This window comes from Neophocaena asiaeorientalis, unplaced genomic scaffold, assembly GCF_003031525.2.
Source record: "Neophocaena asiaeorientalis asiaeorientalis breed wild unplaced genomic scaffold, Neophocaena_asiaeorientalis_V1.1 scaffold100, whole genome shotgun sequence".
NCBI lineage: Eukaryota > Metazoa > Chordata > Mammalia > Artiodactyla > Phocoenidae > Neophocaena > Neophocaena asiaeorientalis.
Window position 1 is genome coordinate 2,408,665 of NW_020173955.1, and position 27,192 is coordinate 2,435,856.

A 27,192-nucleotide genomic window follows, 5' to 3' on the forward strand; every position below is an offset into this window, starting at 1 on the left:
GAAATAAATGGGACCAGCACCCTTTGTTATTGATCCTGCATTGGCTCGTACTTGCCCGAGGTCAGTAGCAAAGCCCATGCAAGAGGCAATGGAGTGTAGGGCCAAGGGGATGAGTTCGATTACTTAAATCAAGCGGGAATTCTCTTCTGTCTACAGTTACATATAAGCTTAAGACCAATGAATGCGGGTATCCATGACACCCGTGTATATGCACCATGGGAATTTCTTGCCATGTACCTTTCTGCACTTGGAGACTTGGCTGGGTCCCCAGTGGCAGCTGCCAGGACAGTGTTCTCTGGGCTTCCTCATCCCTGCTCTCTCTATACAGGAAGCAACAAAGCAGTACATGCTGCTCCCTTCTCTGCTCTGCAGGGAACTCATAACAGGCAACACTGGCTAAGAAAGGAAGTATTCCCATCCCGTCACATGAACCCCTGAGGTGGATTTAGGAAAAAGTGATTTCACTTTAGATCTCCATCAAGGCATCTCTCAGGATAGGGAAGCTCATTGGCTTCTCAACGTTCCTCCCAACTCTGTCTTCAAATCTCTCTTGTTTAGATGCGCCCACCTGAAATTTACCACTAGTGTCATTTAGCGTGGACCCAAGTCACACCATATGAGAGAGCTTAATCATCTTTTTGCCTTGTAACAGTAAGTAGAGATGTTTCCAGCCAGGAGTGGGGAGGTTTAATGGCAGCTGATGGGGCTTTGCAGGGTGAGGATATACGGTCCAGGCAGTAGGGCACGGGAGCTCTGAGACAGGGGGCGATGAGAGGGAGTTCCAGGAGCTGCCACAGCACAAATGCCTTGCATTGCTCCCGTGGTGTGCGGGGCTGTCAGTCAGGGGGCCCATCAAGGTGGGAGAGGGCACATTAAGGAATGTAGAAGGGCCCTGAGCTTCCCTCTGCCACAGCGTGGCTTAAAGCCACATATCCTTCCTGCTTTGCATCTCAGTCATTTCATGGGTTATGTCAGGGGCGTGGCCCATGTCTCCTGTGATGGTAGGTCAGATGCCTCTGGCTTCCTGACCCCAGTCCTTGACCTCATCTCTGATTCTAACCACAGTCTGTGCTGGCCTCACCCTGATAGCATCTTGTCTCAAGAGCAGGCCCGTGTCTCTTGCTTCCTCTATTTGAGGATTTCTGTGACGCTGCGGACACTAGTGGGAGCCCCCTTGAACCCGTATATGCACAGCCTTGACACGCAGGGGAGTTAATGCCTCCAAAAGAACCCTCAAACAACGGGCCACGGGAGCTGATGATGAATGTCTCTCTGGCTGATCATCAGGTGGACCATCCTGAGAGACAATCCCAGGTGGGATTAAGCTCCACTTACAGAGCGATGACCTTGATAACACACCTATATTGGCTTTTTTCCCCCTTCCCTCCCTTTCCCCAGTGCCTCGCTTCTGCTCCCTGGGATCACGTCCCATATAAACTACCTGCACACACAATCTCTTATCTTGGGCTCAGCCTTCTAGAGGGAGGGACCCAGGAGAGGAAACATAACATTTCTGTGTAATCTCAACAAACCCCAGGGCCACAAGAGGCTCAGTCTTGGCAGGAAGTCCAGCAAACAATAATGGCATCATGCAATAAAAGGAATTTGAACCTTCAGTATTTATAAAGAGGAGTCAGCACTTTCTAAATTCCCCCTGTCCGGGCCCCAAATCATCTCACAGCTACTCCAGACCCCTTTGCATGCCACTCTTGCTCTTCTTTTCCATCTCTTTTATTGCATGAATGCATTTAGCTTCTCTGGCTTAAATCTCTCTCTCTCTCTCTCTCTCTCTCTCTCTCTCTCTCTCTCACTCACACACACACACACACACACACACACACACACACACACTGTAGTCCCATCTCTCTGCTGTCCTCCTGACTCAGTTTCCCTGAAGAGCCAGCAGCAATCTTTTTCACTGGTGGTGGCAGCATGGGGGACTCTTGCTCCCTCCCAATGTCCTCCTCCTTTGGTTCTGGGATAAAAGTTAGACTGCAAACTTCTAGGGCACAAACACAGAGCCTGGCTTGCATGATCGCTACAGCAAACCTGAAGGGAGACCTTTTTCCTGTCACGACACACATAGAAACAGGCATTTTTGTACCACAGACTCACATAAATAGCTAAAACTGCCATCCCAAGGGCCAAGGGGCTCCCAATCCTGCTTAGCAGAGTGTCCCTGTTTGCTGCACCCTGGCGTGTCAGACCACCCCAGTTGGGAAGGCGGGGGGATGTGCAGGCAGGGACTAGGGCTCCCACGCTGTGGTAGGTCCTGAGAACACGTGGACAGCTGGCTCTCTTTCGGCTCCTAATGAACACGAGCCCCGCTTGACATTTTCCTGCACGTTTTTATATTTCCCAGCTGCCTCCCTGCCCCCATCCCCGACATGGCAATTAATTGTTCTCTGCTGTTCAGCGGTGCTGGTGTACACAGCCAGGCCTGCAGTCTTGCTTTGTTCCCAGTTTAATCAGTGGCGGTCCCTGGCTGTCCCTCAAAAAGCAGACAAAACCAGCCAGCTGCAGACCCAGCTGTCAGCGAACCCCGACACTGGCATTCAAGTGGCCACAAGAGAGCCTACAGAGCACCCGGACAGGGCCCGTTCTCCGCCTTTCTACTCCTCACAACCGACAGGCCCTGAGGACGGGAACGCGCGCGCTGGGGCTTGGCAGTGGGCAGGAGGCTCTTGTTCACAGCTTGCCTTCCTGTTTACACGGGGTCTGGCAAAACTGTTAATTTCTTTCACGGAGGTGACAAATGGGAAAACCAGAAAGCCAGGGAGTAGCGGCCTGGAAAACAGCCTCAGAACGACTTCTTGAATCAAAGCAGGAGGCGGTGGGTCAGGGGGAAGACCACCTTGGGTTCCCAGGCCTGCCAAAGAGGACCTGGTGTGCTTAGCTGTCTCTCCAAGAAGACGCAGTGAGCCCCACCGTGCGGGCATGCCTCTCCTGCTGTTCAACTTCCCACCAAAGTGGCCCACGACAGAAACTGTAAAGTCCCTGTGGAGTGAGCATCAGCATTAGGACCTGCGGAGTCTGTCCCCATCATCCACGAGTAACCCCTGATCTGGGTCTGAAGCTGAAACCACTCCAGGAAATATATCAGGGTTTGGTGGCCCCTGCCCACTGCTTGCCTCTGGCATCCTAAATCCTGGACAGCGTTCCTCACCCTAGCTATACATTGAAAGCACCTGGGGAGAGTCTGATTTATTATTCTGGGGAAAGACCTGGGTGCTGATCTGTTTTAAAAGCTCCTCAAGGGATTCTAATGAGCAGCCAAGGTTGAGAATGTCAGGGAGGAAAAACGTCTCCTCTACCCTCTTAGGTTCTGTATCGAGGGGCTGCAAATTTAACTGACAAATACTGATTGACGGGAGAAAAGGCATACAAACTTCTTAATATTTTGCATGCACGGGAGCTCACATAAAAGAAGTGACAAAGAAGTGGTTAGATTTGGGAGCTTATATGCCCTTCCTAACAAAGGAAAGAGGGTTTGGGCTTCAAGGGACAATAAATTATGGGGAAGTGACAAGGAAATATATGTGGAAAACCAGTGGAAGATAAGGGTAATTTTAGTAAGGTTTGCTTATGCAGACTCATCTCACTGAGGACTCCTGGCGATAAGAGTTGCTCTCCTCTTCCTGGTATGGGAGCGGGTATCTCTTCAAAAGAGAAATTTATGCCCCACTTTTAGGTAGATATGGAGAGGGCAGAGAACTCTTCTTGCAACTATTGCTTCTCAATTGCCTTCAACTTAAAATAATCCTTATTCCCAAATGGCATCTTTGGGGGTGGCATATCCTGATCGCCTTCAGGAACTACTAGTAAAGGATAAATTATTGTTGTTTTCATTATCAATTATGTTAAGTGCAATGCTAGCTTATCTCAAAAGGCTGTTTGTAGAGGTGAGGATGGAGGCAAGGAATGAGTTGAGGAGGAAGTGAATTCCAACAGTCACAGCCCCCCGCTAGGGTGAACCACAGCCCTATTCGAGTGGGGTTGGGGTGTGGGTTTTCCTGGGATATGGGACTTTGGGTGCTAAAACTGGAAAAGTCAGCACCCCCCACCCACTAGCTCTGAGGGTGCCATGGACTGTCTTTTACCATGTGGCTTCCTGGGCCCCTGAGCCTCTTGAAGAAAGGAGTGGAGTTATTCATGCCTGTATTTCCCAGTATCTGCCATGCAGTAGGCACTCAGTATCCAGTTCCCAAATTTGCTGCCTCCTGTTTAATTCAACTAAGGTCCCTAATATTTTATGTAGAAATGTTACCATGCTTTCATGGCCTGGAGAGAGACACAGTGTTGTTTGTTCTAGAGAGGGAAGCAGCTTCAGAGTGGGTGGGCAAGCAGGCTGTAGGCTGAGCTTTGGGAGAGCATTTGCAAGCCTGTGGATACAGAACACCATGGCTGCAAGCATCACAGAGGAATGGAGCTATTCTCACCACAGATATCGAGCTCATTTAAATATCCCTGTGCACACAATTCCTATCAAAGGAGCTGGATTGCAAAAAGTAGCTATTTTGGAAGTTTTGTCTCTTATGGAAGGAAAATCAAAATTTTCTCTCTCTCTCTCTGCTTCAGTTTTACATGGAGAGAGTGAATGAGGATTTGTGGAGAGCACTGCAGCTCTCTACTTGGGCTCTTGGAGGACTCTCAAAGCCTGACAGGCAGGCCCTCCCAAAGCTGACAATGAAGGCCTCCCCATCCCCCCACACTGCCCCCTCCTATCTTCAGTGTGGCCACCCCAGGTTTCTGCACAGCCCTGGGCACCTGCCAGGATCCTGCCCATCACTTGTCTGGGAGGCTCCTACCCTGCCCCCTTACTCCTTCTGCAATGGTCAACTCAAGCCTATGCTCCTCCAGGAAGTCCTACCTGCCTCTCTCTCTTCTGGAAGTTTCCAAGGGAAGCAGAGTCCATATCACACTGCCCAGCATCCCTTTGTAATCCCTCCTGGAAATAACCAGGTAATTCGTTCTGCCAACATTTTCTTTGCTAACATATTCTCTGCCCCGCCTCCACTACTCCCCACCCCCGACCATCAGTCCCAGTATTCCTGGAACTATGTGAAAACCTGGGTGGTAATGGTGTACCAACCTGTTTGCCATGATGTATAATCAGTAAGAAAGAATTTGGGGGTGAGGGCAGGGGAGCATTGTGCTGGCTCTGCTGCTGTGAGGCCCTGGGTGTGAGTTCTCTGTGTTGGGCATCCCCCCAGAATGTCCAGGGCCACAGGCTATCTACCACATCTGCTGCCATCCCACTATGTTCTCAACTCCCAAATCTTGGCCAGATCCTCAGCTCAGCCCCACAGGGAGCAGCAGAGCACATGATCAAGAGCCAGACTCTGGAGTCAGCTACCCACGTTCTGGCCGTGTGGCTAGCTCCTCCCGGTGCCTTAAGTTTCCTCATCTATAAAATAGGGATAATAACAGTACCCACTTCACTGCATTATTGGGAGGATCAAGTGACCTACTTTTGTTAAAGCAGAATGGTGTCTGAGACATAAGAAATGCTGGTTATTATTATTTAACATTCTTTGAATAGAAGGGAGAGAGGCCACCTGATTTGTATGAGTCCTGTTCCCTGAACTTTTCCCATCTCTGGGTTTGGTTCTTCTTTTTTTTTTTTTTTTTTTTTTTGGTTTGGGGGCCATGTGCCACCAGGGAAGCCCTGGGTTTGGCTCTTATTGTTAGAGGCAGTTCTGACCTCTCTAGGAACTTTTTACCCTAGCCGCTCCTTGGTTTCCTTCTGTATCATACTTTGCCTCCCCAAGAGGCCAGCCAGGGCCAAGTTCTAAAAGGTTGTCTTTAACTGCCACCCTGATATAGTCTATTTGTAATTGCTTTGAATGTGTTAGTCTTGATCTCCTAAACCTCTGTGTGCTTTCTTGAGGGAAGCAATTCCGTCGTGTGCATTTTCTTTATCTCCCAACTATGCCTAACATAGTTCTAGGCACTGGCTGAGGGACACGTTAGCACCTGGGAGAACCCAAAAGCAATCTTCCACCCCCCACTGCCTAACGTCCATAATACCAGAAGTAACACTGGAGGGACCCCCTTGACTTTGGCCATCTGGGTCTGGAACAGGCGGATTGGCAAATACACCTGCCTTGGATTTGGTAAGTTGGGTTTACCAAATAACCCATAGGACATACAGCCCTAGCCTCTGTCCACTTCTTGAGGTTTGGAGTAAGCTCGAATACCTTTATTGGGAGGCAGACAGGGGAGACGCCAGCCAGAGGCAATAAATAGATATCCTCTCTCCCTTGGCTTGATTTCCTCAGCAGTGTAGCGAAATAATGCTGAGCCTAAAGCCTGCAGTAATAAAATAGACACAGGCAATGAAGGAGCTATAATTCCAGGCTATAGGGAAAGTTCCCTGGCTCTGCTGTGGTTCTCCATGGCCACCCTTATTTTACTGGAAAGGGAGCTGTTTGTGGCATCTCTAGAGTCCTTCTGGCATTTTAGAGCCTTTGCTGGAAAATGCTTTTAGATCAGCATTAAGTCTGTGCTGCAAGACTGGCTGAGTAATAAGTGAGCTAACCTATCCTATTTTCCATAAAGAACTCTAAATTCCTCCTACTTCTCTGAACACAATATCTGTATTCCCACCCACACTCTCAGCTACCTGCTGCGGAGGATGAAATCCCACCAAGTTCTATTTTAGCATTGCCGCTCCTGGGGCTGTGGGCCAGTCCTCCCTTCCAGCCAGGGTCCTCCGCTCTGTGTCTGAGTTCTTGCTCTGCTTCAGTAGGGATAAAGGCATGTTAATGGGGCCAAGAGTCCCTCTGCCAGATGGGCTGAAACACCACAGCCTTACTGCACTCAGCAGCCCTTGGAGAAGAGTCCAGACGTGAAATGCTTTGCTGTGCAGAAATTGTCAGCAAACAGCAAGACGGGCCCCCACCTGCCATGCATACCATATTCCTGCCTGGGCAGCTGGGCTCAGACTGTCCCTTGCCTAAAAGGCCCTCTATTCTCCTAGGTACCTGTCAATCCTACTATCTTTCAACACTCAGCCCTAGCTCCTTCCTCTCTTGTATCTATTCTTTCAGAATGCATTTATTGAGAACCTGCGGAACTCCAGGGAGTGGATTAGGGATGAGGATACAAAGATGAAACTCACAGGCCCTACCTGCAAGGAGCTTCCAATCTAGGAAGTCTTCTCTGACCACTGAAGCCCACTGCCTTTTTTGAACTCCTTTGAACATCACCTGATTGGTCCAGCCTTGGCTTTCGTTAATATTATCCCCAACTTACAGATGTGGTAACTGAGCCCCTGAGAGGTTAAGAGCATTGTCCATGGTCACTCGGTCAGCTGGTAGCTCTTAAGTGCTCAATAAGTTGGTCTTATTTCCCCAACTCAACTCTAAGCTTCCTGGGAGGGGACCAGACACTTCAGCTCCTCTACCCACAGCTTTCCAGCCACTCCTTTGCAGACATTAAGTCCCCAGTAAAGCTGATAACTTGCTGATTGCTCTTGGGCTGGCCCAAGGTCAGGGGGTTGCTCCGCTTGGGACCCCAGGCCATCCCTGCATCTTGAGCGGCTGAGTTTCTTCCCCAGTGCTCTGGTCTCACACTCACCTCGGTGTGGCCTTCTCTTGAGAATCAGCAGCTTTCAGCCTCCAGAAGGAGACATGCTCCTCCCTGTGGCAAATAGACTTTGCTTGCTCCAAAGGCCCTATTCTCAGGACAGGCCCTATTCTCAGGAAAGGCCCTATTCTCAGGACAGGCCCAGGTGAGAAGCCCTTAGGGTGGGAGACCCTTACTTAAATAGGGGTCTTGGTTGCAGTCTTCTTACTCAAAGAAAATCAAGTTACCCTGATTTCTTTTTTTTCCCCATGAACCATTTGTGGGGAACAGGAGATAATAAAGAAAGCCGACTTTTCCTCCAGAGGAAACTTCTCAGGCTGCTTCTTACGAATGACTGTGGTCTTGTCAGGAGGATGCAGTGTGAGGAGGGAGCCGGTAGAACTGTGCTGGGAGTTCAAGTGGACCCAGCCCCCAACAGTGAGCTGGCCACAGGGAAGTCACCAAGGACCCTGGGTGCCTAGGCCTCTGGCCAAGAAGGTTAGGCCTGGTTGTCAGCCAGCCAAAAGCTGCTGTGCCCGTGAAAGAGTTCATCCATAGACACAGCCTCACCTGAAATGCCACAGTCCAAAGTCTACCTGTGGGTGTTTGTTCTGTAAGGACAGATGTACCAGGCAGGGGAATTTAGGAAGCAGAAAGTGAGGACTCTGCATGGGAACGTTTAGATCTCAGGATTCAAGTCAGAACCTTATTGAGGATTTGTTTGCTGTCTCTGCGGCAATTTAAATGTCCATTTAAATCTCTCTCCAAAAAAAAAAAAAAAAAAAAATCTCTCTCCAGAGCTGGCTGCAGTATCTGGTGAGTTGGGAGAGAAGCCTCAGGGCCTTGGAATTCAATCCTGGGGGTGGAGAAGCAGGGAGGGAAGTGCTCAGAATAGAGAGAGAAAAGGTGCCCCCCAACACACACAGAGACGCACAGACAGGCAGAGGTGGTCAGCGCCCTGGGGGAAGCTGACTAATGAGGCCTAATCATGCCAAAGGGAAACAAGCCAACTGTCGGGCTATCTTCCCAGAGCTTGAAGACCTGAAGGAAGGAGCAGCTCGCTGGCCTCAGAGGTGACCTTGCTTTCAGAGGCCAGGGAAAGGAGAGGACACCCTCTGGAGGAGTATTCAAGGCCAGGAAGACGTCAGGATACGAAGGTGGAGGTCCTACGACTAGGGTGGGGATGGGCTTCCTCAAGGGCAGGGGAAGGGAGAGAGACAGAACAACTTAAGACAAACTGGCAGCCAGTCCGCAGGACCCAGGCTGGCCGGGCGGTGACGGCCAGGAGACGGCCTGCTTCTGGGGCACCAGACACAGCCTCTTCCCGAACACCACAAAGCTCCAGCCAACAGAAGAGCCACCTGGGCCTCCTTGCACACTTTCCCGCTCAGGAGCCAGGATGTGCTGCCTCCTTCCCTGACCTCACAGGCTGTACTCGGCAAAACAGCCGGATGTTCTCCAGATGCTATTTGCCTGCCATCACCTGGCAGCAGGCAACAGGCAGAAGGAGTAACTCTCACCCTTATTTTCATTTCTGTTTTCTTGAAATAAAATTCCTTAGAAAGAACTCTGAAAGCGAGGAGAAGAAATCCTAACTTGGTAACACCATTGAATGTTTCCATTTTTCAGAGCAAATCAATGGATTTTTAATTTTAATTTTTTTAATTAAAAAAATAAAACTTTTATTTTTAATTTCTTTATTTTTGGCCACGTGGCATGCAAGATCTTAGTTCCCTGACCAGGGATTGAACCCGCACCCCCTGCAGTCAAAGCAGGGAGTCTTAGCCACTGGACCGCCAGGGAAGTCCCCCTCTGGATTTTAATTTAAAAAACAAAAAAAGGTGGGGGGGCAGATAAAAAGAATTAACTAAGGAAACTATAAACAAAATGAAAAGATAACCTACAGAATGGGAGAAAATATTTGCAAACGATGTGATCAACAAGGGCTTAATTTCCAAAAAGCTCATACAATTCAACAACAAAAAAAACAAACAACTCAATCGAAAAATGGGCAGAACAGACATTTCTCCAGATAAGAAATACAAATGGCCAAAAGGCACACAAAAAGATGCTCAGTATTGTTAATTATTAGAGAAATGCAAATCAAAACTACAATGAGGTACCACCTCACACCAGTCAGAATGGCCATCATTAAAAAGTCTACAAATAACAAATGCTGGAGAGGGTGTGGAGAAAAGGGAACCCTCCTACACTGTTGGTGGGAATATAAGTTGGTACAGCCACTGTGGAAAACAGTATGGAGGTTCCTCAGAAAACTAAAAATAGAATTACCACAGCCTGGAGGGGTGGGATAGGGAGAGTGGGAGGGAGGGAGACGCAAGAGGGAAGACATATGGGAACATATGTATATGTATAACTGATTCACTTTGTTATAAAGCAGAAACTAACACACCATTGTAAAGCAATTATACCCCAATAAAGATGTTAAAAAAAAAAAAAAAAGAATTACCATATGATCCAGCAATGCCACTCCTGGGCATATATCCAGAAAAAATTCGAATTCAAAACGATACATACACCCCTATGTTCATAGCAGCACTATTCACAATAGCCAAGCCATGGAAACAACCTAAGTGTCCATTGACAGATGAATGGACAAATAAGATGTGATACATATATACAATGGAATACTACTCAGCCACAAAAAAGAATGAAATAATGCCATTTGCAGCAACATGGATGCAACCAGAGATTATCATACTAAGTGAAGTAAGCCAGAAAGATGTACCATATGATATCACTTATATGTGGAATCTAAAATATGACCCAAATGAACTTATCTATGAAACAAAAACAAACTCACAGACATAAAGAACAGACTTGTGGTTGCCAAGGGGGAGGGGGTTGGGGGAGGGATGGAGTGGGAGGTTGGGGTTAGCGGATGTAAGCTATTGTATATACAATGGACAAACAACAAGGTCCTACCATACAGCACAAAGAACTATATTCAATGTCCAATGATAAGCCATAATGGAAAAGAATATTTTAAAAAAAGAATGTATATACGTGTACAACTGAATCACTTTGCTATACAGCAGAAATTAACATAACATTGTAAATCAACTGTACTTCAATTAAAAAAAAAAAAGAATTAACTGAAAATGACAGTGGCAAGAAGCTAAATTAGCCCATACAGTTTGAAAATGAAGATAAAGGTCTTAGTGAAGTTCATACTTCCCCCAGACGACACATGGGACAGGGCCAGGTGACCTCCCAGCCATGCTCACCACATCACACCACCCTGGGCCCGTTTTGAGGGAAGAGCTTAGCCCAACCACTTCTACCAGGTCTAACCTGAGGCTGGAATATGCCACTAGCCATTTTAGGGAAGTACATTCATGTATACTAAGAGTTGCATAGATAACATATAACTTTATACAAAATAAAAATTACATGTGTGCCTGAAATAACATAAAGTGCATTTGCACATTTTCTGGAAAAATAAAGGTGGTGTTCAGCTTGGCCCTCTGGGGACGCCCTGACAGAAGGTAAAAGAGGTGGCTGCCTGCCATGGCTGGGCCTGACGTGACATAGAACTGAGCTGACCCCATCGTGCTCATTCGGTGATGGGGTGTGGGGCTCATAGGTTACCCTCCCCGTCCCAAAGGCAACACTCAGCTCTGTCAAGCTCTCCTCACCACCTCTAGCGAGTCTCCCCACAACCCCTGAAGGCTCCTTTACTCACTTCTGCAGCAGAGATACTCCGTGAACACCTGTCTTTGAGGTCAGACCTGCTGCCACACAGAATCCAAGCATCTTTGGGGTTCTCCCATGTGCCTGCTCTGCTCTATTAGCTGGACCATACGGTTCTGGCAGTGAGGGGTCTTACTCTCCCTCTTGCCCGTGTTTCAGAGGTGTGTCTGTGATGAAGACCCAGTTTCCACTCTGACAGCCCCACTCCCCCCCAACACCCACATACACACTAGTTCTCTCCAGCGGTCTGGAGATTCTAGGCGCAGGTGACGAACCCAGCAACAGCTCGAGTCAGGGCCCCAGTTGTAACTCTCCTGGCAGCTACTGCTTTTTTAAGGTGAGGAATATGACTGTCCCTAGGACTTCAGGCTAAAGGTCAGATGAAGATGTGGAGTCCCTGATCCTTTCATTCTGGGGTGTGGGCCAGTGAAGCAGTGTGCTGACTATACCCCTCACCTCCTCACCCCACGCACAGCCCTGGTCCCACAATAGACTCTTTGGTAGAGCAGGAAGGAGGTAGTGCTGGCTGCTTCCACAGAGCGGTGTGGAAGACCACCAGGATTAGGGCCCACCCCAGCCGGGGATGAAACGGAAGGGAACTGTAAAAGCAGGAGAGGAAACAACTCCAGCCTCTGCACATTGACCACAGCCGCTCCAAGCCCGGGCTCCCCCCAGCTCCGGGGCTGCCATGCCACTGGGGACCCCCAGCCTTAGGATCCAGACCCACGCGACCATCACACTGAGGGTGCCAAGGATTCAACAGCACCTGTTGCATGGTGAGGACCTACACTCTGACTAGAAAAGAAAGCAGACAGACATGGTGTGTGAGAGGCCAGCAGGCAAGCCCCTGGGGAAGCTCACCCACCGATGGGACCTGCCACCTGGCCCTCAGAGAGTGGGAACCTCTGTGAACATTTGCCTCCATGCCTCTGGAGCTTGGAGGAGCTCCGCAGACCACAGACTCCTGGCTGTCCCAGCCCTGAGTCATCACAGCCCCAGCTGGTCCTGCAGCCAGAAAAACAAACCACTGAATTTCAACCAAAGGGCCTGAGAGCTTGAGAGGATTCAAACAGGGCCACTAGTGGGCGGTCCTGCAACGAGCCTAAGCAGAACAAAGCAGGATAGAGCTCTGCCAGGAACCAGAAGAAAAGAAACCCTCCACTGGCACCTGGGCTGAGGCCCACTCTGCCTCCGGAGACCTTGGCTTGGCACCAGGGTGAGGCTTCCCAGAAGTGCTTGACAAAGATACTCCGGAAGTCTCTATGGTGCTTCCAAGTTCATAGAATGTTAAAGTAGGAAGGGACATTTTGTGGGATTTTCACAACTCCTTTCTCTTCCCTGAGCCACAGCTTGCATATCTGTGTGAAGAAGAGATTGCACCAGATCTGCAGACCTCAACCGTGTCTGCACGTGGGAACCGCCTGTGGATGCCCCAGTCCACAGGTGAGCATCACGAGCTCCTGATCTTCAAAGTAATCCAGGGGGCAGGTGTGGGGAGCTGTGGAGGAAGTGCTGCCACCAGACTGGCCAAGAGTTGAAAATTGTTTAAGTGGGATGATGGGCAAATGGACCGGGGGAGGAAGTATTGTTCTGTTCACTCTTGTTTTTTAGAATAAAAAGTTAAGAAACCAAAACTACTGATACTCTAAAACTAGCTGTGCCTGGGTGTCACCTGGAACCTATTAAACTGGAACGTCTAGGGGCAGGGGCCCTGGCACTGAGGTTTTCACAAAGGAGTCCCCAGGTGATCCTGCTGTGCAGCCAGGATTGAGAACCCTGGGCTAGACACTCTCCCTGGTCCCCACACGCACCTGAGCGGCTGGGCCGCCTGCACCTTCCACCAGACACAGCAAGTCACACTCTGGTCCCATTTGCTCTAACTTCCTGCTGCAGGAGCCCTTCCTCTCAGAGGGGAATGATGGGAGCTGCACTTGGAGCAGGGGGTCCCTGCCAGGCCTTCACCCGGGTCCTCTAGTCAGTCCAGTCTGCCCCACCCCCTGGTTATGGTGGCCCCTCAAATTGGCTGCTCCCCAAGGCCTCCAGGGGAGGGAGCTCAGCACAAGCTCAGGGAGGGTGCAGGCTGCTCCTCCAGGTGCATCAGGAAGCTCAGGGCAGGACCATTCCCTCTCACCCACACAGTGAACCTGAACTTGAGCCTCAATTTCAGTCTCCTCACGTGGCCAGGTGTTGTCAGGCCTCCCACCTCTCAGAACACAGTGAGTTACATTCCTATTGCATTTGGGTTGACCTCCCAGCAGACACTGAACGTTCCTGGACTGCTTCCCAGCATCCTTTTCCCAGTTGCATTTCAGCGTCTGGGACCAGGAAGGAGCAAACAGGCTCAGTTTGGATTTCCACACAGGATGCTCAGCTTGCTGGGGCCCCTGAGAGTTTCCACCTGCTGTCCCTGCCCCCTCAGCCCAGAACACCAACTGCTGCAGCACGTCCCCAACTGCAACATCACCCTCCGCGATCCTCGATATTGATACATGCCGGATTTCCCTGCTGTCTCCCCGACACTGGTGCAGCCGTTTGCATTCCACACTCCTGGCAAACTTCTCAGAACGTTCCCTCCCCATCCAACCCTTTGTCCTTTGTCAGTATCTAACCAGCTCTGCCAGGCAGTGTGGACCTTTCGGAAATTAAGGAACTACTTAGGTGATGTTGCCACTTTCTCACATAGGTACTTCCTACTGCCTTTCTGGAGCTGAAGTTGGTTCTCCAGTTTGGCATTGGAGGCCTTTCCTGTCTCATTTCCCATTACTTCCCTATTAAAAACAAAAACAGGGACTTCCCTGGTGGCGCAGTGGTTAAAAATCCACCTGCCAATGCAGGGGACACGGGTTCGTGCCCCGGTCCAGGAGGATCCCCCATGCCGCGGAGCAGTTGGGCCCGTGGGCCATGGCCGCTGGGCCTGCGTGTCCGGAGCCTGTGCTCCGCAATGGGAGAGGCCACAACAGTGAGAGGCCCTCATACCGCAAAAGACAAAAACAAAAACAAGCCTTCTGCTTTAGTCAGTCTGGTCTGCTTATATCCCCACAATGTACCTTGAGGTCTCTGCTCAGGCTAATTCTCCTGCTTTGAAGAATGGATTGCCCTTCTCTCTACCTGCCATCCTCAGGATCTGTCAGACCACTTTAACAACACTAGTAGAGGGTAAACCTTCTTGAGCACTTACTGTGCCAGCAGTGCTAAGCACCTCATATGCATCATCTCATTTACTCCCCACAAAACCCTAAGTCACTTAAAAAAAAAGGGGGGGGGGACAACACTTTAGGTTTAGGTTACAGAGAAGTTGCCAAAACAGTACAGAGAGCTCTGTGTACCTCTCACCCTGCTTCCCCAAATGTTAACATCTTATACAAGCACAGTACAATTATCTTTTTCCCTCAAATGTCCTTTTTCTGGTCAAGGATCCCACATTTGAGTTGTTGTGTCTCCTTATTCTCCTCCAGTCTGTGAACAGTTCTTTTGTCTTTCATGATTTTGACTCTTTTGATGAGTGCTGACGAGTTGCTTTGTAGAAAGTCTCTCAATCTGCGTTTGTCTGACGTTTTTCTCATGATTAGATTGAGATTATGTACTTTTGGCGAGAAGACCACCGAAGAGATGTGATGCCCTTCTCAGTGCATCGTACCAGGAGCACATGATGTTAATTTGTCCTATTTTTGTAAATTTGTCATGTTAACCTTGATCACTTAAGATAGCGTCTGCCAGGTTTCCCCACAGTAAAGTTACTTTTTCTCTTCATAATTTGTAAGTACCTTGGGGGAGACACTTTGAGATTCTACAATATCCTGTTTCCCTTCCAACTTCGGCCCACTGAGTTTGGAACCATCCGTGGATCTTGCCTGCAGTAGTTATTACTGTGATACAGGCCTAAAGGTGATTTTGTATTTCACGAGGGTCCCTGTTTTCCCCACTTTATAGACGAGGACACTGTGTCTCAGATCTGTGATGTAGCCCAAGGTCCTAATGCTAGTAAGTTAGAACTCGGGCACCAAAGCACTGCCTCTGATGCTAAGCTCTTTATTCTCCTCCTCAGGGAGTGCTGGTGGGTGGCACCTCTTGTAGTCACCTGATCTTCCACATGGTCTCCTCCCCCAGACACACAGTTGGTTTCTGGAGGGCAGGAACTGGATCTCCTATCTAATTGCCCCAGATGCTTAGGGCAGGGCCTGGTGTCTAGCATTTGTGGACTGAGTGGTCCTGGAGGATTGAAGAGGTCACGCATGACAAGGCGAGAGGGTGGAACCAAAAGAAAGTCCAGCTTCTTTCCTTTCCGCCAGCCCACAAGGTATTACGGCCACAGATACACCCAAGTCTGTGAACCAGGGGAGAATGGTGGGCAGGGGACTCAGAAGAGCAGACACCAGCAGGGGTGTGTGAGCCAGAGGCTGACCAGTGGGTGGAGGTGGGAGAAAGTTCGAAAGAAAAGGCAGAGGGAGGAAGAGGGACCATCTTACCCAGCCCATCATTTTGCAGATGAGATGGCCAAAGCCATTGTTTCAGGGCATTATTGATTATAATCAGATCCTCAAGAGCAAAGCGGGGCTTACTGAAAGGATTCAGGGGAGGAGTTTACTGAACTCATTGGCAGGAAGTACAGCCTGGAGGAGGCTTTTCTACTGAAGTTCTCCCACTGATTACTAGCATCTCTGCGCCTCTACATTCACATGTACCTGTAGTTCCACAAATACTTACTGAGCACCTTTATGTGGCAGCAGCGTGCTGACTATGGGGAAGAAAACTGTGAGCAAAACCAGGGGTCCCCTTGGCACATTGGAGAGGGGTTGGTTTTGTCTGACTTGTCTTCTCAGGTCGTGGGTGGGGTGATCTAAGCCAGAAGGAAAAGCCAAAGTGACAAACAAACTGAGTGACATCCTGCATGGGCCAGCGAGGGCTGGTGACGTGCTCAAGGTGGCATGGGGCTGCAACTTGGGTCCTTCAATGCTGATTTCAGGGCACATTCATATTTGCTCACTTTCTGATGCAGGGGGCACACAGTGGAGGGGCTTGAGTGTGATGCGGGGGTTTATGAAGATGTGCATGCATGTAGGACCAGGGCTGAGGGCAGGTAGCTGGGTGTGTGGGAGGACTGGGGGCTGGATAGAGGAGGAGACTGTTCATAAGGAAACCACGGCTGAAAACACTGAGAATCAGACTTCGGGGGCCAGTTTCAGGCTTCAGTTTCCAGCTCCTGGCTTCTCTGCTCCTACGGCAACCGTCAGCCCTCTGATCTGGCAGCCAAGGCTGAACGCTCAGGACCTGAACTCCAGGTTTGCCCAGTGAGAGGAAGGTGGAAGTGAAGAACAGGCGTGCTGAGTGCGGTGACCAGCACTGGACTAGACGCGGCCTTGGGCTCTCGTCCTAGTCCTCAGGACAAATCCCTTCGCCCATCAGACCCCAGTCCACTCACTGGATGCAAAATGAGGGCTGGCTCAGAGGTTTACAGTCTGAATCACCTGGAGACCTTGTGACCTGGTAAATCCCAGACCCACCCCAGAGATGGGGTGCCGGGGGCCTGGAAGGAGATTCAGGGACATGCCTGGCTAACCGGTGCTCTCAGGTGGCCCCGGGCCATCCTCAATCCTGGACCACACTTTGACCAACAGTGGACTTGGTCATCTCTGGGGTCCTTCACAGCATTTCCCTGAAAAAGCCAAGTTTCTTTGGGCCACATAGAGGGAAGGCCACTATCTTCCAGATGCCCCTGCCTATGGGTGTGGGGTGGCCCAGCAGAAGTGGCCAAGCAAGATACCTGCCTACAGGGAGCCAGCAGTCACACTTGGGGGAGCTGAAGTGGAGCCACGGAACCTCCATGCTGTCTGCTCAGGACCCTGAGGTCACGCTGACCTCCATCCCCCATTCCCCGGGCTGGCCTAGCCACTTCAGATCCTTATCAGGCCAAAGCTCATTTGAACATATTTGTATGCCAGAGAACAGAGTTCAGGGCCCAGTCCTGGAAGCACTTTGTGTTTTCCCAAATTCCGGGAGATCAACATGTTGATGAGACCTAACAGGAGCCCAAGGGGCTGGCCGGAGACCCCAGGACCCAGTTCCTCAGTGGAAAATCCACACTCACCAGTTTATACCTTTGAATCTCAATTTGCCCACTCTGTATGCATCATCAAAAGCTCCATCTTCAAAGCTTCCTTATGCCATAAAGCTGTCCCCAGCCCCCCAGCCAAAATTACCTGCTTTTTCTTCTACAACTTTGTTAACCATTTTAATGCTCATCTCCTACCCCAGCTGAAACTAGGCATTGTCCCATTTTTGTTTTCCTGGGAGTCTGGCACGTAGCAGGTGTTCATCAAATTGAAAATAGAATTGAATGAGACAAGGGGGTTAGTCTTCCAGTTCAAAAAATGAAGAAATTACTGTGGTTTGTTATTATATTAGATCAATCATTGATCTAACATTATAGGTGACAGAGTTTATTAAAATAACCATTTTGCAAAGAATATGCTACATTTCCTGGCAATAATAACTATTCATAATTTATATTAGGGGTATCTACAGGAGCCCCAAAGATGAACTGCACAAAGTAGGAATGGCAAGTGACGATCCTTAGCATCTATTTTTTTTTCTGAGCTTCAAATTGAGTGAATGGTATTCTACCTTATAAAACCAAAAAGGACGATAAACGGGGAAGGAATTTTTCCCAGGAAGACACACAAGCCCACAAGAACTGCACGCACAGCTAGCAATTATGTTGGAAGCATGGCCTAAGAATGAGAGAGTTCCTCTTGACTCTATGGACTCATATTTACCCCACAAAAGACACGGAGACAGTTAGGATCCTTGGTGCAGGAATACTGGTGGAAGGGCAAAACCTATTTCACATCTGGGTCTGAGGTGGCCCCGGTAAGGGAGGTTTGGGACACTAAGTTCTCCAGGTTAATGGTAGTGCCTGGAGTCGACAGGGCTGTGGAGGAGGCATCTGCAGCCCATACTGAAAGAACTATTTCTCCTCAGAGAAAGCACTATTCACAGAAATAACTGAAAAAAAAATGCAACCTTTGAGGGCTTCCCTGGTGGCGCAGTGGTTGAGAGTCCGCCTGCCGATGCAGGGGGCACGGGTTCATGCCCTGGTCTGGGAAGATCCCACGTGCCGCGGAGCGGCTGGGCCCGTGAGCCATGGCCGCTGAGCCTGCACATCCGGAGCCTGTGCTCCGCAACGGGAGAGGCCACAACAGTGAGAGGCCCGCGTACCGCAAAAAAAAAAAAAAAAAGCAACCTTTGGGACAATAGTTGCTTTGGGGTCTGTCTGATAGGCTCTGAGCAACTACTTCTGTGGAAAGTGGTTGAAAATGAAAGAAGATGCTGATGTGGTCTAGGACTCAGGTGGGATACCCAGGCCTGATAACCAACTTCCAGAAGAGGGGATGTGAAGGTGAAATCTCTTATTTTTTTTTTTTAAAAAAGTGGGGTAAGCAGTTTGTAAGAGTAACCAACGGCCCAGAGACATTTATGACAAAAATGTGGGAACAGCGTGGCAGAAAGAAACCCTGAAGCTCAATGACTGAGTCACACTCCGGGGGCATCCTGCCCGATGGTTCCCCATGATCAGCTCAACCACTAAATTGCAGCAAAGGGAGGAAGGACAGCTAGTCTACTTCATGGAGCCTCAATTTTGTCACATGTGTACAACAATCACTTCTACACACAGGTTTGTTTACAAGGATTAAATAAGATCACAGCAGGACTAGTAGATGCTTTGCCTGAGACCAGAGCCAATAGTACCTTGGCCTGACTAAATAACATGTAATGGTCTGCATTCTAGTATAGAAAACACATGTGCTCTGCAGCTATTCCTGTAACTGAATGGGACGTGAGTTCCATGCCCCCGCCTATTTTTAGCATTTTTTTGGTTTTATGATTTGTCCTCATTGCTTGCTTACTTAAGGAAACCCATTTCATCACGGCCTGAGAAAAATGTAGTACTCAAAAATGTTTATAGCAATACAATACTTTTTATAATGCTACAATGACATTTGGGCTGACTGTGAATGTCCTCTTTTCCCCTCTGGTTAGGAACACATGAAAAGTCAATTAAGCAGCACAGTTTGTTCTGTAAGTTAAGTTAGTGTGTAAGGCAGTTTGGGCACTGTTCATGGAAATGAAAAGTCTTTGCCCGGTTTGACTCCTTTACAGAAGTCTCTTGCTGTGACAGGCTGGAAACTGAACTAGAGGAGAATGTGGGTGCTCCACATAGGGACTTGGTCAAAAAACTTGGCCAGGAAGCAGAAGCATGGTGCTGCATAAGCGCCACGTGCCTGGGGCCAAGGGCCAGCCTTCAGTAGAAAGTCTCTTAATTCTGAGTGACTTTGCCTTGAACCAAGCTGACAATAAAGAAATTCCAAAGAAACAGCCCCTTAAGCCCAAATGAAGGCAGATTTCAGTGACATACAAGAATGGACCACTGAGGGACCAGGCCAAGGCCCTTCCTCTCTGCAGCTTCAGTAGAAGCCCTAAAAGCAGGTATGCCCTGGCTTCCCCGAGACAGCGTAGAAGGCAACATCCCGGCTGCCCCTGGCAAGCGCATGCACGCACACACACGTGCACGCACACACACGCACACGTGCACGCACACACGCACATGCTGCTTGTTATTCACAAAAACAACCCACTGACTCCCGATAATATCTGTGGTATTCTCCCTACTGTCACATCTGATTGAAATCTCTCCCACGAGGGCAGCAATTCTCCAACTATCTCACAATTTTCAATCAGAAGTTCTACAAGCATAGAAACCACATGACCCCCAAATCGTACTTCTAAATATTCGCCCAAGAGAAGTGAAGTTGTACATGAACGTTCATACCAGCTTTATTCATAACAGATTGTAAATCCTCTTTAAAAACTGAAGCTAATTTACTTCAAAACCAGAATTAAGTTTTTCTTCGAACTGTCTATGGGAATACATATTGGCAGAGTGTCTGAAAGTGCTTCTGGGGTCAGCTGTCATGCTCACAAATGTCCAGGAACCCTAAAGCACTGCCCTGGCCTGGGTTTGCTGTAGAAACAAGCAAGTGGACGAGCAGTTGCAAGAGCCTCTCCAGAAGGCCCAACTTCTCTTTGGTTTTCTACTCAAAATATTCTTCTGTCTTTAGTATCAAAATCCATGTGTTCACCATCTGGGTCCTCAGTGCCAGGCTGCTGAGGGGCAGGTGCCCAGCTCAGCAGCATCACGTGCATTACCTCTTGATCTTCGTGATGTAAGGAGACAGTGGGTTATGTCATACGGATTTTGCGGATCAGAAAACCAATCCCTACAAAGGAGAAGTAACTAGCTCAAGGCCACACAGCTGGTGAGTCTTGGGCTGGGATTGAACCCACGTGGTCCAATTCCCGTAGTCGCTACAGTTGCCGCCTCATAGGCGGAATGAACCACTGAGGATGATCTCCGAGCTGCACCGAAGGGGAGCATGAAGGCCTCCTCCCAAGAGGGTATTCACTGCAGAGTACTGCTCTGCCAGCTTGGCCAGGATGTATTTCCTGCCCTGCAGTGTGTGTGTCACCCGGCCTCCACACACAGGAATGGCCTCACCCATCAGCTGGCCTTAGTGCCCTCCTGGGATGCCCACACCAAGAGACGGGGTTTTAAAAGCCTGGAGCTCTAACCTTTACAAGTACTGGGTAATTCCTCGTAATAGCCCTACGTAGTAGGTTCTGTTATCAGCCCTCACGTAACAGGCCAGAAGATGGAGACATAAAGGGGTAAAGAAACTTCCCCATCATCTCCAGCTAGTAAGGGGCAAAATCAGATCTAACATCCAGACCTTTTTCTGACACCAGAGCTAAGCTCTAATCTCTGTCTTCTCAGAAGTTAGAGAAATAAGCCATGGGGGAAATGCTGGTGCAAGAAAATAAGGTCTTAGCTCCTTTGCAGTAGAATAGCCACTTCCGGGTTCAGTGGCAAAGCAGTGGTGGGACCAGAGGCTGCTGGCAGCAACCCCTCAGGCCAGGCCACAAACAAGAGGGGGAGCAGCCAATTGGAGGAAGGCTTTAATCACAGTCCTGGCTCCGAGCCTATAGCAAAGCCAGCAGCAGGTCCCTACTCTGCCCCAGGCCTAAGAAATTCCCACTGGGCTAGCCCAGCCCTCTGCATTCCGGCAGCACATCTCCACCCCCATCTTCTGGAGATAGGCACTCTCCCACTGGGAACCATGGGGACTTCCTAATCAGATTAATTTTGGTCAATAATCTGGTTGGAAAGCTCTGATGAGCTTAGTGAGAAACTCATTCCAAATCTAATACAGATCTTCCTCCACTTACCATGGGGTTAGGTCCTGATAAACCCGTCCTAAGTTGAAAGTATCTTAAGTGGAAAATGCATTTAATACACCTAACCTACCCAACATCACAGCTTAGCCTAGACTACCTTGCCTTACACTTACATTAGCCTGCAGTTGGCCAAAATCATCTACTATGAGGCCTATTTTATAACAAAATGTTAATTATCTCATGTAATTTATTGAATGTTGTATTAAAGGTGAAAAGCAAATGGTTATCCGGGTCCAGAATGATTTGTAAAACTGATGGGTTGTTCACCCTCCATGATGGGTCAGCTGACAGCGAGCTGGGGCTGCACTGCCCGTGCCCAGCATCACAAAGGAATACCGGCACATCCCTAGTCCGGGGAAAAGGCCCAAAGTCAAAATGCAAGGTCCAGTTTCTACTGAATGAATATCACTTCCGCACCATCATAAGGTCAAAACATCTTAAGTTGCACCATCCTACATCAGTTAGAACCATCTGCGGTTCGTTGCTAACAAGAAGTCCTCCCCTGCGCTTTCAGCGCACAGAGAAACTGCTGCCTCCCATCCTTGCGCGCATTATTCCTCACAGCACGACCACACCCAGCACACACTCCTTCCTCTTGCCTTTGGGGACAAGGCCGCTTTTCCTCCAGGCCCAGGGGAGGAGGAAGCCCCCTCCCCCAGCCCTCCACCAGCCCACTCACTGGCTGCTGTCTGATGAGACAACCAGGCGGTTGTCTGCCTGGTCTAGCGTGAGACGCCGAGCGGGCCGGGAGAGGCCCGTTAGGGTAATAAATTAAAAAGTCGCAAAAAGCCTTCTGGCTAAGACGGTGACGCAGCAACAGAAACAAAACTGACGGCGGCTAGAAGAAAGGCGGCGAAGAGTCCCACCCCTCGGAGGCAGCCTTTTGCGCGGAGGATGCTGACCCCTGCTGGCCGCGCGCGGGGACGCAGCGTGGCTGCCGCCGAGACTGTGACAGTGAGTCACCTCGGGAGGTGCTGAGCGGGGGAGGACCCTGCCTGGGGGCAGGGGGCTGGGAGGGGAGGGGAGGGAAAGGCAGGGACGCGGGCAGAGGCCCTGAGTTCTAGTCCTGCCCCCCACACCATCATCCAATAACAGTGCTGGCAGCCCCTCCCAGCTCTCAGATGCCATCAACTCCTCGTGTTTTAGGATATAAGCAAGGAGGAAAAGGTAAGAGATATGCAGTATAAATGGCGCTAGTGTCCCTCCAGGGCCTACCTGTGCCTCCAAAAGGCTTCCCGCGTTAGGGTCTTCCCCGGACCAGCCAATTCCAAGTCCAGAGCTAGTGAAGCCGCGTTGGCTTAACAGATGGTTACTGACTGGTGGGCTGCAAAATGGCGGCCAAAGATAATCAGGTCCTAATCCCTGGAACCTGTGAATGTTACCTTATAAAGCAAAAGGGACTTGACAGGTGTGATTAAGTTAAGGTTGTTGAGATGGGGAGAGTACCCTGGATTCCTCAGGTGGGTCTTAAATGTTATCACAAGCATCCTTTAAGGAGGGAGAAGGAGATTTTACTACAGCAGAGAAAGAAAACCATATTGCAAAGGAAGCAGAGAGAGAGATTTAAGATGGTACTCAGCTCATTTTGAAGATGGAGTCATGGACCACAGAATGCAAAAAAGGCAGCTCTAAAAACTGGAAAAGACAAGGAAATGGATTCTCCCCCAGAGGCTCTGCTGACACTTCGATTTTGGCTCCATGAAACTGATGGCAGATTTCTCGTCTCCAGAACTGTAAGAGAATAAATGTGTGTTGTTTTTAAGCCACCACGTTTGTGGTAATTGGTTACAGCAGCCATCAGAAACGAATACATGACCTTCTCCTCTCAAACTCTTGTGCTGGGTGCTTGGGATAAAGCAGTTAATGAGCAGGACAGAAAATCCACTTCCACCCCTAGAAATGTTTATATCTCCCTCTCTTGGGATTTGAAAAAGCAACAGTCAAAAAGTCATTAATCTTCTGTGGTACAATATATAACCAATAAGCACATGGAAGATGCTCAAGATCATTAGCATTAGGGAGGGCAGGGATCATTAAAACCATGGTGAGATACCACTGCTATGATGGTAGGAGAGCTATGATGGGAGAGACAGATAATAATAAGCTTTGGCAAGGATGTGGAAAAACTGGAATCCTCATGTGTTACTGATGGGATTGTAAAATGGTGTAACCACTTTGGAAAATAGCTTGCTAGTTTCTTAAAAAGTTAGACATAAATTACCAGTTGACCCAGCAATTCCACTCCCAGAAATCAAATTACCAGTTGACCCAGCAATTCCTCTCCCAGAAATCTGCCCAGGAAAAATGAACATTCATATCCAAAGACATGGACATGAATGTTCACAGCTGCATTACTGATAATAGCCAAAACCTGGAAATAACTGAGAAGTTCAACAGTGAATGAAAATGTGGTATACACGATGAAATATTATTCTGTAAGTGCCAACCAACTCTGTTGACACATCTGCTCCATCACCACAGAGCTCCACGCCAGTTTTACACTCGTTCACATCAAAAACCAGGAGAAATCGACTGTTCTGGTTAGCCTATCTAGTCCCTTTTGCCACACTATCTTCCAGACTATTCCAATGACTCTTCCTCTGTCCTTCCCTCTCTTGCTGGTCTCCATGCTGCTCTCTGAACGCATCAAGCACAACTCTGCCTCAGGACCTCAACGCCATCTGGAATCCTCTTACCCCGATGGCTAGCTTCATGCCTCACTCCTCTCAATGAGGCTTTCCCTTACCACCTTTTAAAGACCCTAATAACACCACCCCCTTTACTATCCTCCTTTCCCTGATTTTTCTCCATGGAACTTATCAACTTATAAAGTCCATAGTTTTGTCTGTCTCCTGGCTAGACTGTAAAGTCCATAGGGAAAGGGATTAGTCTTTTAGGTTCACTACTGAATCCCCAGGACCCAGGACAATGCCTGATCCACAGAGGGAATGTGATAAAATATATGACATAAATGGATGAATTCATAGCCAACTATTCCTTGGGCTTGGGTACAAGCATAACTTTTCCATGATGAAGACTGAGAGGGGGCCTGCTCTCCACAGTAAATGACATAGACTAGCACTAGGGACTTGCAGTTCACTTGATTCTGGCTGAAGCACGCCTAATCCTCCAAGCACAGTAAGTACCGACTGCCACCAATAGCCAAAAGACCCATCCATACCTTTGAGGAAGGGCCATCTCTTCTCTGCCTCATGGGTTCCTAGAGCGTCCTGGATGAGGGTCCTTAGCTGGTAAGACAGGAAATTAGTCACACCTACCGTCTGAGACTGTAAGTGTCGCCAGAAAACCTATGTGACATTCACAGCATCTCTTCTAGGAATATTTTAGAAGGGAGAAAAAGAAAACACAACCTAAATACCTCTTGGTAGAGAAATGTTAGCTTTTAAAGAATCTAAGGCTAAACAATTTAGTTATGAAACTATATTGTAGACTGTTGAGTTCATTTAGTTTCTTATTTAAACTCACATCTTTTCCATCAAGTAAGAAGTCTTGGTTCATGTCTGTATGAAAATTCCTCTCTCTCATGAAAATTTAGCACAAGGAGGTGGTTTTTAACCACACTCTTCCTGGGACATTAGTGATATCAGTGGTTCTGGCCACAGTTCATTGTGGTTTACCAGGTTGTTCTCCCGTTTACTACAAGGGAAGGGAAAGCTTCGTGAAGATCTCGGTTGACACTCTGGTTTTAACCCTTGATGGGGTTTTTCCCTTTAATTTGGGCACTTGGACATAATAGAAATGAATTAGGCTTTTTCCCTTGCAAATGGAGTAACCATACATTAACATATCTTGAATAAAACAACTACACTTACAGAACATGTACTGTTCCATTCCAGTCAGCCTGCCTTCATTTGGGGCTGAATAGAGTCTTTTCTTCCTAAGAGCTGTAAACAAAAGTAGAGATTGTGTGAGACCACCTTTGCTCTTTATTACAGCTGGTCAAGACTCAACACATTCCTACGATTATGGAGGCTGCCTTCAGCCCCGGAATATAATGGAATGATGCCCCCCCAAATGACCCGGTGCACCGCAGCATTAGGTAGATAGCTGTTGCTTATCTCTAACAGGAGTGTCCTTTTCTGAACAAACTTTCTTCAAAAATAAAAATGAAAGGCAACTAGTTTCAGGAAGAACTGCTAAGTGACAATTATCATTAAAGTCAAGTCTTCCTGAAAAAAAGTAAAAATACTCATTGTCTTCTGTTCCCACTTTTGGTTTGATTTGACTGTCTTTAGCATGTGCTGCAGATCTCCTCTTTAGTTATGAAAGAAAAAAGGAAAACTCACAAGGCCACGGCCCACACGCTCCTGTGTGCGCACCCATTTTTCACATGGAGTGTTCACCACTATACTTATGTGCACACAGGTTTGTAGATTTTTTTAAACTTGTATTGCTATAGTCTTTTAGCAGCTATAAAGGAGTCCATCACGTACAGGGTACCATGATTTATTTGACCCATATGATTTCAACATTCATATTTCTAACTTTTATTATAATAATCCTGTGAGAAATATATTGGTATATGAGTTTAACAAGTAATATCTTTCTGAGATTTCTAGAAGTTGGATATGTGGGTGAGAGCCATTTGTTTTGGGTTCTTGATATGTCTGTTACCCTGTTTTCCAGAAGGTACATGGCAATTTATAGCCCTATAAGTAATGTCTTATAACCACTAACACTCTGTAACATGTATTACATGCCATGCCCTGTTCTAAGCTCTTCATAGAAACTCATTTAATCTTTATAACAATCTTATGAGGTAGGTGCTATTATTGTTCCCATTTTATAGAAGAGGAAACTGAGGCACAGAAGCTATGCCAGATCTTTTTACAGGAGGAAAATTCGTTTGAGGAAGCATAAGTTTTGTCAACTGAAGGTGAACAATGAGGGGCACCAGAGTTGCCGCAATCACTGATGTCTGTTACAGCAAAAGACTGTATCCACCTGAACTGTGAGGAGATAAGGAGTGTGGGATGTGTGGCGGGGGGGGGTCCTTTGTACCGTCTAAGTAGCTATGGTCCTTCCCCAAACCAGCTCAGAGATTTGGCAATAATGCAGGTAGTAGTAGTATTCCTAGTCAATTAGGTCTCAGCAAGTGAGTAACATTTAGAACTAGAATCTTTGTTAAACTCACATGTGGATTTTACAGAGCTAAGAAAGCAGATTTGGAATGGACACTTTGTCCAAAAACCTAGGAGGGACTCATCTGGGACTAGAGCCTAATCACCTAAACGGTCTGACACCTCCCCGTCATGCCTGGTGCCCCTCAGTTGTGTTCCCTGATCCCAGCCAGAAGGTGGGCCAGCAAGTCAGGATGTAGGAGAAGGTTTCCCACCTGGGTAAGAGCCAAAAGCCAGGAGTAGGGGAGAAGGAGGGGAGTAAAGTGCGGGGGAGAGGGAGAAAATGAGAATGTGCAGGGGGTGGAGATTCCTACCAGGGACTGTTGACCTTGTCACCAGAATAAGAAGGGTCGATGGGCACACAGCCACTTAGTTCAATCCTCAGCTTACCTCCAGCTTAATTTCTCTCCCCACAGATTTTAATACGTTGGAAGAGTCCCCACTCAAAGGCTCTTTCAGGTGCTCTGACTTAACCATC

At 48.4% G+C, this 27,192-nt stretch overlaps 1 protein-coding gene across 43 annotated transcripts in view; it reads right to left on the reverse strand.

Annotated features, from left to right (window-relative positions):
• B3GNT2 (UDP-GlcNAc:betaGal beta-1,3-N-acetylglucosaminyltransferase 2) overlaps positions 1–27,192 on the reverse strand; it is a 324,948-nt gene that overhangs the window by 112,884 nt on the left and 184,872 nt on the right. For 23 of the 43 annotated variants that reach the window (XR_003004191.1, XR_003004192.1, XR_003004189.1 and 20 more), the window contains 4 exons: positions 25,407–25,478; positions 24,755–24,821; positions 22,789–23,304; positions 18,522–20,558 (listed from right to left, as the gene is read on the reverse strand). The gene's annotated coding sequence lies outside the window, so the exon portion shown is untranslated. The other 20 variants (XR_003004211.1, XR_003004194.1, XR_003004186.1 and 17 more) reach the window with 14 other exon arrangements.